Source organism: Rhincodon typus, chromosome 33, assembly GCF_021869965.1.
Source record: "Rhincodon typus isolate 14 chromosome 33, sRhiTyp1.1, whole genome shotgun sequence".
In the NCBI taxonomy this organism is placed as follows: domain Eukaryota; kingdom Metazoa; phylum Chordata; class Chondrichthyes; order Orectolobiformes; family Rhincodontidae; genus Rhincodon; species Rhincodon typus.
The window spans coordinates 18777935-18791868 of NC_063364.1; positions in this window are offsets into that span (position 1 = coordinate 18777935).

Below are 13934 nucleotides of genomic sequence, written 5' to 3' on the forward strand. Positions count from 1 at the left end.
GCTGTGTTCCTCCAGCTCCACATCTCTGACTCCAGCATCGGCAGTTCCTACTATCTCCTAATCAAACCCTGTCTTTCCAAATGCATGTATATCTTATACTTCAGAATCTTCTCAAGTAACTTACCTACCACAGATGTAAGTTAAGCCATTTCTGATGAAGGGTCTAGGCCTGAAACGTCAGCCTTCCTGCTCCTAGGATGCTGCTTGGCCTGCTGTGTTCATCCAGCCCTACACCTTGTTATCTCAGATTTTCCAGCATCTGCAGTTCCTACTATCTCTAACCAGGATATTCAGTTCTGTCCCTGGTCACCCTGCAGCCACATCTCCATAATTCCAAATATATCATATTCATTTATATCTATTTGTATGACTAATTCATCCACTTTATTGCAAATGCTCCAAGCATTGAGACACAAGGCATTGAGTCCTATCTTCTTAATATATTTTAGTCCTGTTCACATTACATTTCACATTTGCTTGAATTCTCTGCCTATCACTTTTCTTATTTCCCGTTCCTTTTTTCATTTTTGGCCTTGTTTGTCTTTATTCTGTCTCACTGTATGCATTCACACAGGCACGCATGCACGCGCATACACACACACACACCATCTTAGTTTAAACCCTCCCCAATTGCACTAGCAAGTACTTCTCCTAGGACATAAGTTCCAGTCCTATCCAGGTACAATCCTTCCAGTTTCTACTGCTCCCACCTCCCTAGAACCAATCCTCATGCCCCAGGATTCTGAGATGCTCCCCCTTGCTCAATCTCTCCAGCCATGTATTCAACTGTTAGGTCCAGCTATTTCTGCTCTGACTGGCAAGTGACATAGGTAGCAATCCTGAGATCACTACATTTGAGATCCTACTTTTTAACTTGCTTCCTAACCCACAATGTTCTGCTTTCAGGGTCATATCCCTCCTTTTTATACCTATATCATTGGTACCAATGTGTACCATGATCACTGGCTGTTCACCATTCTACTGCAGAATGTCTCTTGGTGCTCCAAGACATCTTTGACCCCAGCATCTGGGAAACAAAGTACCAGCTTGGAGTCTCATTTTTGGTCACAGAAATCCCTATCTGTTCCTATTCCCCTATGACTGTAGACTTTCCATGCTTAATTCTGCTCTCCCATGCAGCAGCGCCAACTGTGGTGTAATTAATTTGGATATTGCTACTTTGCTCTGAGAGGCCAGTCCACCTCCTCCTCCCCTAACTCCATAACAGTATCCAAAATGGTGAATCTGTTTTGCAGGGTAATGGCCAAACAGGAGTCCTAATTGCCTGCTTAGTCCTGTTCTTCTGAATGATGGTCACCTGTTCCCTCCCTGCGTGTGCAGTGTTAGCCTGTGTAGTGATCACCTTTTGTATATGCTATACTCAGCCTGTTGGATGCTCCATAGTGTCCTCAGCTGCCACTATGGCTCTGAAACTCTGACTTCCAACAGCTACAGCTGGAAACACTTTCCACACTTGTTGTGGTCCTGAGTACTGGAACTGTGCCTGACTTCCCACATAGAGTAGGGGAAGCACACTATGATCATGTGCTCTCCTTTCATAACTTGCTCCTTTAAATTAAACCCTTAGATTGCCCTTAAAATCAAATAACATTTATTACTCAAGGGCCCTCGTTCCCTGGATCTCTGTCCTGTTGTTTTTACAAAGTATAAACCCAAATTAAAGACCTTACAAACTAAAGTGATAAAAATAGGTTCCATATGCTGCTGCTTTGAAATTGTTCACGCTACTTTGCTGTCCTGCTCCCCACAAGGTACTCTCTCTCCAGTCTCCAGCGTTCAGCTGACAGCATTTATGATCCACATCACTGCCTTGACTATGAAAAACAAGTGAAATATTTGCGAGACAATGCCCTTTGATTCCTTTATTTCAGTTTTTTTTGTTTCTATTGTGGAAATCCTTTAGGATTGAAGCAGACAGAACGTTTCGCTGCTTCAGAATCAGTCTCTCATGTAGGCTAGAAAGGCTAGAAATTTCCCCTGGGCCTCTCTTGCCCCTTCACCATCACTTTGGAGAATATCAGACAAAATGGGGATGATCCCAATCTTTGGGAAATTCATTCCCAGAATAACATTTTCTCCAACTAACTGGCCCAAAATCTGGCCTTAATTGCATGTCTAAGGACAACCCATTACTTCACCAAATAAAAACCAAAAGAACTGCGGAATGGTTCTGAGGAAGAGTCACCGGACCCGAAACGTTAACTCTGATTTTTTCTTCACAGATGCTGCCAGACCTAGTGAGCTTTTCCAGCAACTTTGTTTTTGTTCCATTACTTCACCAGTAAGCCTTTCAATTTCTGACTAACTGTGCTTATGTTGGAGATTACCAGTTAGACTGTGTCACACCTCACTGAGGTAGCTCACTGGAAATCAAACCTCCTATTCTTGGAGTTGTCACAAATAGTAAACATGTTATAAAAGGACATATAGTTCCACAGTTACCCTGTTTTGGAGACCCAGGTTGACAGCAAGCATGGACCTGATCTTTGTACTCAATGAGAATTATCATTTATTAGAAATAAATAGATTCTAGCTACAAGTAAACAATTATGAACCATCAACATGTAACTCTACTAATTATAAGGGGGTCAGAGTTCTAAACTCCCCATACATATGTACAGACAGGCATAAGCAGGCAAAAAAAAAGTTAGGGGTGCTATGGGTAGAGGGAAAGACTGGTTAGGTTGTTCAATGTCCTCAGGGTTCACTAAGATTGTCCTTCTGATCTGTCAGTGATTGCGGCTCCTCAGTCTTCCTTTTCCAGGCCCTTTCACTTGCTTCAGTGGCACAACTTACAAAGTCTCTCATTTATTGGTTAAAAGCCACAACTTAAAGCATCCGATGAGGAAATAAATTGGCTTTCTTAACACTTGATCCATTTTATAACTGCAGAGAAAAGGTCCAATATCTTATGACAAAACATTCACTCCCCTGAGTTGTTCAAATGCCTGGCAGCCAATCATCTCATTGTTGGCAAGCTGGAGGCCTTTGTCATCAACAACTCATCACCATCCCATAGACCAATCAGCTATTTGTTGTCAACTGAACCTCTCTTTGTACACTCACCCCCACACCCCCAGCTCCAAACCATCAACAGTCCTTCCCTCAAGCAGCAGTGTATACAACACTTACAATGAGTGTCAGGTACCTTTTTTTTGAATAAGTGGATTAATCCTTTCCTTGATTTTCAAACCAGCTATTTTCCCATTTCAATTCTCATTCAAAAGTACAGAAAAATATAAAGATATGGCCTTTACTTGCCTCCATCTTTATAAGATCAAAACCATTTTGAAAATGCATATGTAGTACCAGATATGTGGTACACAAACAATAACACATAAGGCTTACATCCATTCATCCTTCCTCCCCATATACAGCCTTCTAATCTAGTTTATTCTGTTCATGTGAAGTCCGCGGGAGTGAACCATCATTATGGTTGATCCCTTTGACCCCTCATTCTAACAAAGGAGCTCAAGCCTCCAGCTCAAAACATTAATTGCAAAGCTCTAACTTCATATCACAGGTATGTGAGACAACTTGACAACTTCAGCACAAACTAGTCATGGACAGTAAATGTGCCTATATTAATAGCTGAAAATGCCATTTAATCTGCACATTGCTCCAGATATGCCTGGATTATGTTTAAAAAGTTTTACTTCCACAGTATCTGAACATTTTTAAGTAAGAACAGCTTTTCGTCTTACAATTGTCAGGTTGATTCTGAATCACTTTTGTCTAATGCTTTGAATTTGACCCTTTTATGGTGTAGTCTATTGACCCATTAGAAAACAGTACTATTAATGTTGAGAATGCAAATTATAATGAGCTTCAGGAATGCCAATTGCAAATTATTGAAATTAACTGGAAGAAATGTAATTGCTGTCCGTGCAGGAATCTGCCGTGGTTTGGCCATCGAAATGTTGGCCATATGCAAGTGGACAATCAGTTAATGTGTTTAATTGATTGCCCTCTTCCAATCAGTGGGCAACTTTGCTACTGCAAATCCTGTTGCTGATAATGTGCATAACAGAGGGCAGGGACAGTGGGGACTCTGCCCCATGTACCAAGGCTTCCCGCCTCTCTTTCTGTTTAGTAAAATGCAGCCCATTCTGTCTTGTCCAGTTCGCAATTTAATTGCAAACTAGTTGACATCCTATGGTATTGGCATAGATTGAATCCTAACCAAGTGTGGTCTTCAGGTAAAGTGCTGTCAAAGGCTGAGCAATAATTAAGAGACATATATCATTCCCAATGCAAGGGTGTGATTTCAGGCAATGGTTTGAACCGTATTTTGATTAAGTACTGTTATTTACAGCTAAAAAGCAAAATGTAGATGATTATAATTGAGGAATTTGAGAGAAGTGTGACATCTGGAAGTAACAGTTTGTAGGCATGAAGTGACCACAGTCATAAGATTTGTAATATGTGGTAGACAAATGCATTAAGCTATGACACAGCTGAATTTCTCCTTGTTACCAGCAGGATAAACTTGATACCTCCTCTCTTAATTATTTGCTGATGTAATAAGCAGTTGCACACTAAAGCCTTGTAAGGGAATCTTAATTTGTTGATGCATGATATTTGTTTCAGAGCCCGGGAGTGAGTATCTTCACCTGATCAAAGATTACATTAAACTGCACAGTCTCTAGGTTGACACATAAACATAAACATATGCCATGGAAAACTGACCCATGTAATAGGAAGAAAGACATTCATTTAAATCTTGCACAAACTCAGAACATACCAAAGTTTCCACGGACAACGAAGTACTTTTACAGCATAGCCATTGTTTTAAATTTTATGATCTCAGCTGATGTTATTGCTAAACAAGTCAGATCTCTGACTGAAATCATACTTGATAGATTATATTTTGTTGTTTTTAATTAACAAGATAGTCTTTCACTGAGCCACAAGCGTACAATGCTGCATATCTGGTTTTAAAAGTAAAGTTTATTACGTGAAAGAGAAGATAACAGAATAAACCTCTACATGTATAATACAATTTGAAACATTTCAAAATCTAGTGAAATGCAATCTATCCCAACACCATCACATTACAGTACTCAAACACCAGAAAAAAAAATCCTTCTTAATCACTTCCTTAGATTTGACATAGCTATTTCTTTCAATTCCTGGTCTTGAGAGTTTCATAGCCTCTTCCTTTATTATTCAAACAACCGAGCTTAGACTTTCTCAGCTTTGAATAACCCCTTCAGAGTTATAACTAAATACTTCAGGTCTGGAGCTTTCAAACTAAAGTCCTTACACTGAGGTAACCTGTTTCTTAACTGTTCTGAAATACTTCCTTGCTTTAGGAGTAACTGTTCTTTTATAATTAATTCCAACCAGGACTTCAGAGAACTCAAACAAAAAATTCTAAACTATGTGTTTTCTCCCCCCAGGCAAAAGAATAATCAATTCCTGGTTCTTCTAACTGAAAGCAAGCTAATGTTTTGCAATGTTTATTCTGTCCACTCATATAAAGCTGCCAATGCAAACAAATTCCCATTATGAGTCCAGGATCACATTCTCTCTCATTCTCATTTAAAAATAAAGCTCCAGAAATCCCGACAACTTAATCATTAAACTCCATCATACATGTTATCCAAACCTAAATATTGCTAATTCAAAATCACTGAAAGAACTGACATTGATATATATCCCTACAACACATCTTACAGGAAATGCATCAGGTAACTTGAACACAGCAAGCTCCCATGAATGACAATTGGATAAAAACTAAGTAACTTGATTAAGTAATAAATGTTGACCATGACACTTGGTTAAATGCTCTATTCTTCCTCAGAAACATCCATGGAATTGTTTATGGCCTTCTGAGATGTTTCATAACAAATTGATGGGCAACAAATTACAGATGAGACTTGTACAGACACAAGAATTTGTGGAAGGTCAGTGTTGGCCATAAGAACAAGAGGCTGAGCTCATTAAGCCCATCATTAGTAACTTTTCCTTTCTCCTGTCCCCTGTCCCACTCTAAGCAGAACACAGTGAAATTATAATAGAGTACCTTTCTGTCATGTTAGTTTATGTTTCTGTTAACATCTTATGGGCTATCTCCTTTCCAGGAATCTCTTGCATAACAGGCAGAAGCCAACAGTCCCATTTCCCCATATTTACTGAACTAAAGAAAACAACTCTGGATAGATAAAGTGGAGGTGAATCTCCCTCATCTTCTCGTTGGATGCAGTTAGCCCAGTGTCAGAAGGCAATAAACAATCTTGTGTAAGCACTGAGGCTGGAAAGTCCCTTTTGTACAATATTAAATCCACTACACAGCAATGAGAGCCAAGCCAGGAACAATGCACAAATTGGAGGAAGCATTCCAAGTTGACAGTGCTGCTGGGAAACTTAACCCATTGACAGTACATAATGGAAAATCCCTACCACAGGGCAAATTTGAAAAAAAAAAGGCTCAGAAATGCCCAAGGCTATTGAAATATGTACTTCACTTCCAAGAATTGCAAGCAGTTATTGTGTGAATGTACATCAAATGCTTCTGATTGCATGGAAAGTGTGTAACTAAAATGTTTGGGCTCAATTTTTACTCCCTACCTAGGGATGGGGTTTAAGTAAAATCTGACCCACTGTCTGTGACTTACATCAAGAATTCTGTTCTCTCGTCATTAATTTCATCTGTTGTCTGATCATTGTTTCAAACTGTTTGCTTGAGGGCATGGTAGCACAGTAGTAATATTAGTGGATTCATAATCCAGATGCCAGGACTAATATTCAAGGGATATGAGTTGAAATCCTACTATGGCAGCTGGAGAAGTTTAAATTCAATTAGTTAATACATTTGAAATTAAGTAAAGCTGGTCTCAATACTGATTGTTATAAAGACCCATCTGGTTCACTAATATTTTTGAGGGAAGAAAATCCACCGTCCTTACCCAGTCAGGTTTATAAGTAACTCCAGTCTCAAAGCAATGTCGTTGACTCTTAATTGCCTTCTGAATTGGTTCTGCAAGTCACTCAGTTGTATCAAACCAATAGAAAAAAAGTGTGGGTCAAGAAAGTGACTCAGCAACATCTTATCAAGGGCAAATATGGTACATAATGAATGCTAACCTTGATAAAGACACTCAAATCTCACAAGTGCATAAAAACGGTTCAATGTATGTATGATTTTTCTGTACTTGTAACAGTGTCCTTTATGTGTATGTTAATATATATAGTTTTAACACATTGTAAAATGCATCACAATGTAAGCCTAACTGATGATATTAAATGGTTTTTGGTGTAATTCTTAGCACATTCTGGGTAATTAACAGGTATTGTCCGTTAACAGAATTACATCTGATGTTGGACATGCTGTTCTGAGGCTTGCAAACATGGGCTGGTTAAGCATGATTGGCATGCTACTCACTGCAAGTGGCCAATGGGATGTGTTTTTCAATAAGGTCCATCAGTCATATGTAAGCTATGTGTGCTTTACCTTGAACTGTCCAACTTTTCAACAAGTGTCAAGTGCTGTCAAAAAGTGTCAAGTCATGTCAAGAAGTGTCAAGAGGCTGACAAAGTCTGTTAAAATGTGTTTTTTATGAATGAGAACGTCTTCCTCAATACAGTTGCAGTTGGCAATATTGAACCTTATTTTCCAGAACTTTACTTTTCCGCCCTGTCTGTGGGTACCTGTGGATACTAGGTGATCTGGCATGGTGAAGAAAGGTGGTGGGAGGTAGATTGGTATGAGTGGTATGATGGGCCATAGGGATGGAAAGAGGGCATTAGGTGGCATTGATGTAATGGATGGCAAGTGCATGGGCACGAGGGAACTGAAGGAGGTATGAGGAATGAGGGCTAGAGGAATGTTTGATAATTTATGATTACTTTATTTGGCTCAGTGCTAGAGTCCCAAGGCAGACTTCCACCTAGCCCCACTCTGGGACTTGTTTCCTCCTCAGCCTTTCCTACGGTACACAGCCTCACTCCTAATCACCCCCAGACCTCCAGACTGAAACTGCCAAATGCAGGCAGCCACTTTAAACATCAGATTCTCAGAGCCAAGATTTCTCACAACCACACAACAGTAAAGAAAATGTCAAAATAACATGAGCCAGATCAATTTCTTCAGATCAATCTCCTCATCAGTAAGGAGACGGTCCTTGGGGCAACTTCGGGATTATGTGGAGTCTTGCGGCCTGATACTCCAGTGGCCTGGCATGGTGGTCTTATTTTTCAGCAGTGGCTTTCTGCACTGTTATTTCCCAAACCCAGGAACTGTGAATTGAATTAAAATGGACATTGTCTTAATTTTTTTCTTATCTATGTCTCCAGTTGTTAATATAGGCACAGTGTTATGTTGACTTGAACACTTTTCACTATTATTTTTTGTAAAAAATACAAGTGACTATAGGTTATTATTCTATTCTATATTAGATTTATCCTACCAATATAGAAGATATACAGAAGTTGCCTAGACCACAAGACAAAGGTGACTTGCAAATGTTTTTCCAAACTTTTATCCCCATATATTCCAAATTTTTGCAACCAAAGTCCCATTTCTTCCAGATCTTCTCCAAAATGACACACTTCCTTGGCAGGACGATCACCACTGTATTTTTAAACACGCAAAAATGTTTTATTATCCAGCCCATGTGTTCTTCAACATCATGATTGTAGCAGACTTACCGCATTGGCCTTAAATTCATCCCAGGGAAGACTTCAGAGCATGTCTATTACAAATGTTTGGTTCTAAAGTCCATCCAACAGCTCACGCAAACTACTCCAACATTGAGAGGGAGTCTCTTCCTCTAGAGTTTAGAGCACAATGGTTTTACACATATCTACGTGCCAAGTTTTTCATTGTTGATACTGTCACAAACTGTTGAAAATGACAAGTTAAAAGCCATTCACAAGTGCACCTCCACAACTCATGGACTACTTGTGAAGATCAAGGAATTTGATTTAGAAAAACAATACAAACCTGGTTCCCAAATAACCATTTCTAATCCTCTTAACCAACTTCCAAATCCCCCGAGAAGGATGTTTGTCTAGATCTACAAGTGGACTTCATTGAATCCGATTTAGAAGATAGTCCCAACATTGAACTTATAGATTTTGGTCAGATGCAGCAAGATATGTCAATGCTGACTAGCTGCAACACTGTAAAAGATCATTATAAGTGGATGCATTAAACAACTCTCCAAACAATCACACTGCTCTGGCTATTCAGAGAAAAACTAGCAGGAATGTAATTTTTAAAGGCAAACAAATTGATAATTCCACAAAATCTTCATCAAGACATGCTATACACATTGAGTTCACGTGGGCACAGAAAAAACAAAAGATACTGGCGTACGAGTCTATTTATTCTCTTTATTCATTCACAGGATAAGGGTCTTGCTGGCTAGGCTAGCATTTATTACCCATCCTAGAAGGCCGTTTTAAGAGTCAACCACATTGCTGTGGGTCTGGAGTCACATGTAGGCTAGACCAGCTAAGGATGGTAGTCTCCTTCCCTAAAGGAAATTAGTGAATCAGATGGGATTTTCCTGACAATTTGCAATGGAGTCATGGTCATCATTAGACTCTTAATTCCAGATATTTATTGAATTCAAATTCCACCATCTGCCGTGGTGGGATTCAAACCCAGTCTCCAGAACATTATCTGGGTCTCTGGATTAACAGTTCAGTAATAATACCACTAGGTCATCACCTCCTCATCTATTAGGCCATTATCAAAAAAGACATCTATCAACTAACCAAGTCATGAATGAAACAAGCTATCTCCATTATTCTTGCCAATCGAAAGAACCTTTCATTCCACACAAGGCTTCTTCTGAGTCCTCATGCAGGATTGAGACTAATCTTTTCCATGTCCAAGGACACATTGACATATTGGCCACTTACTGCTCAACTATATTCCCCATTGTGAGTCAAATCAAAGATACCAGCAGTGCAATGATTGTTGTCACATTGACCACCATATTCAGCATGTACGATGTTCCTCAACATTCTATGTCTGATAATTGTCCACCATACATTATTATACATGTGCAGAAAATAGGATATCCAACATGTTACATCTTATCACTACCTTCAGCCTTACAGTCTCATGAAACACACTCGCCATACCAAAAAATCCATGATAGTCAAATGTAAAAGAAACTTGTCAAGATTCTTAGATAGCCATGTTAAATCTATCTCCTACTCCTCAAGGCAATGGTTTAACCTCACTGATAGGTCTCATGTTTTGAAGTCTTTCTCACAGTTCTTTCCCACACTCTCACCACCCAACCACATGTGCACAATGCACTATTGGAAAGAAAAGAGAAAATGTTACAAGAAAATGATCAACCAGCATGTTATCCCAACTTGAACCAGGGCAAAGTATTAAGATTGTCATAGGAACACATGGGGTTTGTGGAAGAATACAACAATATTGTGTCCAGCCTAGATTATATGACATTGGAATGAACAATGGTCAAGTTTTGTGAAGAAATGTGCAACATATCTGAGCTGTCTCTGATCAATCACTTGTTACATGATGACAGATAGGATACTGGAATTATTGTGTTAGTGTCAGACAACAACCACACATCTACAAAAAATGGTACACATCCATCCGCCAAAACAAGCAGCATACTGCAGACTGAAGCTTTACACCTAAGTCATGGTAATCGAATAGAATACACCTCCTCCCACCCACCTTCCTGCAAAAATGCCATCCCCTATTCCCAATTCCTTCGCCTCCGCCGCATCTGCTCCCAGGATGAGGCATTCCACTCCTGAACATCTCAGATGTCCTCGTTTTTCAAGGACCGCAACTTCACCCCCTCAGTGGTCGAGAACGCCCTCGACCGTGTCTCCTGCATTTCCCGCAATTCATCCCTCACACCCCCTCCCCGCAATAACAACCAAAACAGAATCCTCCTCATCCTCACGTACCACCCCACCAACCTCTGGATCCAACGCATCATCCTCCGACACTTCCGCCATCTGCAATCCAACCCCACCGCCAAAGACATTTTTCCTTCCCCACCCTTATCTGCCTTCCGGAGGAACCACTCTCTCCGTGACTCCTTTGTCCGCTCCACACTCCCCTCCAGCCCCACCACACCCAGCACTTTTCCCTGCAACTGCAGGAAGTGATACACCTGCCCCTACACCTCCCCCCTCACGCCCATCCCAGGCCCCAAGAAGACCTTCCACATCAAGCAGATGTTCACCTGCACATCTGCTATCTGCTGTTCCAGATGTGGCCTCCTCTACATCGGGGAAACCAAGCGGAGGCTTGGGGACCGCTTTGCGGAACACCTACGCTCAGTTCGCAACAAACAATTGCACCTCCCAGTAACAAACCATTTCAACTCCCCCTCCCATTCCTTAGACGAAATGTCCATCCTGGGTCTCCTGCAGTGCCACAACAAAGCCACCCGTAGGTTGCAGGAACAGCACCTCATATTTCACTTGGGAACCCTGCAGCCCAATGGTATCAATGTGGACTTCACAAACTTCAAAATCTCCCCTCCCCCAACCGCATCCCAAAACCAGCCCGGCTTGTCCCCACCTCCCTAACCTGTCCTTCCTCCCACCTATCCCCTCCTCAAGCCCCACCCCCATCTCCTACCTACTAGCCTCATCCCACCCCTTTGACCTGTCCATCCTCCCTGGACTGACCTATCCCCTGCCTAACTAGCCACCTACATTCACCTTTACTGGCTCCATCCCCGCCTCTTTGACCTGTCTGTCTCCTCTCCACCTATCTTCTCCTTTATATATCTTCTATCCGCCTCCCCCTCTCTCCCTATTTATTTCAGAATCCCCTTCCCCTCCCCCATTTCTGAAGAAGGATCTAGGCCCGAAACATCAGCTTTCCTGCTCCTCTGATGCTGCTTGGCCTGCTGTGTTCATCCAGCTCTACACCTTGTTATCTCATGGTAATCGTATAAGGTCATGTCAAATGTCTGCAAAGATGTTACCTTAATTTGTAAGATATCCATGTGCGTCCTTGTACATGCTAATCTGAAAAGGGCTCCAATTCTTTAAAGGGAAAAAGGGGGAATGTACTATTGCACAGATTGTAGACCAGACAGGCAGCATATCTTTAAGACACCTAGATTGCATCACAACGTGTGATGTTCCGGTATAATGGTACTCGCCTTGCCTTCAGGAGCAGTAGCATTACTAACAACCAATCCGCACTTACCTATCTTTGCTGTATGTAGTCAGTAAGCACTAAACCAATATTGTATGTAAACTTGAGATCTTTTTACATTCCATATGACCATTTTCCTACATGTACTTGTTGATGTGAGATATCATAGGATCTTCCAGAACTTCTGCTTCTCTGATCTTTAATATTTGATATTCATTTCAATTCTTAAATTCTTAAATTTGTAGGAATGCAATTTCTGAATCTTCCATGATCATCATTTCTCTTTCATTCTCAAATAGTTTCTCAAGCTGGAGTGATCTAAACCACTGATCCCACACCATTTCCTTTTCCTTGCAAATTCCGTATGTGTCAGATTAGGTTTCTTTCTTGTAGTCTTAAATTTTAATTGATCAGCTGTAGGCACAAACTCATAAGCATTGAGTGTTGCCTCTTTGACTGTTTCATACTCCGCTAATTGTTACTCTGACAAACTGGCGTACACAGTCATAGCTCAACATGTCAAAGCACTCTGCATCATTAAGGTTCCAACCTCTTTGGCCTCTTTATCTTTTTAGCTTCCTTCTCAAATGAGGTAAAATATCTTTCAACTCCATCCTCAAAAAGTTTAGGCACTAAGCATAGATTCATAGTTAAATCACATCCCTCATTGCAATCAGAAGCATTGTCATGGCAATTACCTCTTTCTTCCTTCTTTATTCTAAACTTTTATTTTGCTTATTTCTATTCTTCAATTTTCTTATCTCTTTGGAATTCAAGTGTTTTTAATTCAATTTCCCTCTGTTTTTGTTTTTCCTTTTTTCCATTTCAATGTTTCTTAACTTTTTTGTCTCTTCTCTTTTTGTTATTCTTTGTTTATTATTTTCTCAGTTTCAAGTCTTATAATCTTTCTTTCTCACTCTACAGCATATTTTTCATTTCTAACTTTCTTAGCTAATTTCAACAGCTTAAGCTTTCCTATCTTCCATTTCTAATTATTGTATAGTCACTTGAAGTGATTATCTTCAATATCTTCCAATTTTATGCATTAAACTTCACCAGAACACAGCTGCTTAATGCCCCAGAACCATTGCATGGCCATAACTGTAACAAGAAAGACATGGGTCCCTCTTAAATCCGATGAATTCAAGAGACACATTTGTTTTGGTCCCAGCTAATTTTACTAGTGGACAAGTCAGATCTGAGCCAGAAAGCTGTCTTGATAGGTCATAATTTGGTTCTAATTATTTTGGTTCTAAGAACTTGGACTGTCACTGAAACATAAGCACACAATGTCACAGATTTCATTTTGACAAGTTTATTAACAAAAGAATTGAAGAGAAAATAAAGCAAACCATCTACTTATAATACAAATATAAATATTTTTAAACACAGTAAAAATATAATATCATTAATCCCAAAACACATCTTCATAAATGAAAAAGGAACAAAACAGCTTTTGTATAATCCTCAAAACACATCCCTGATACAGTACCCAAAAGAGACAATTGTATATATTCACACTAGAGTCCCTTTATTTAACACCCAGTAAGTTTAAGTCCCTTGTGACTTCACCTTTCATACTGGCACTGCAGTTAGCTTATTCTTGAAGCTTCTGTCTCTGGAACCAACACTAACTCTTCATCCTAAAGTAATGTAGTTCATATCCTTCCCTTCTCAGGAACATGTGTCTAAATAGCAACCCTATCCCAAGAACCTCACAAGACTGCCTAAAATAAATTAGAAACTGAAACCAAAAGTCTCCCTGTCAAAGCTATGGGAGTTTCCCTTAAGA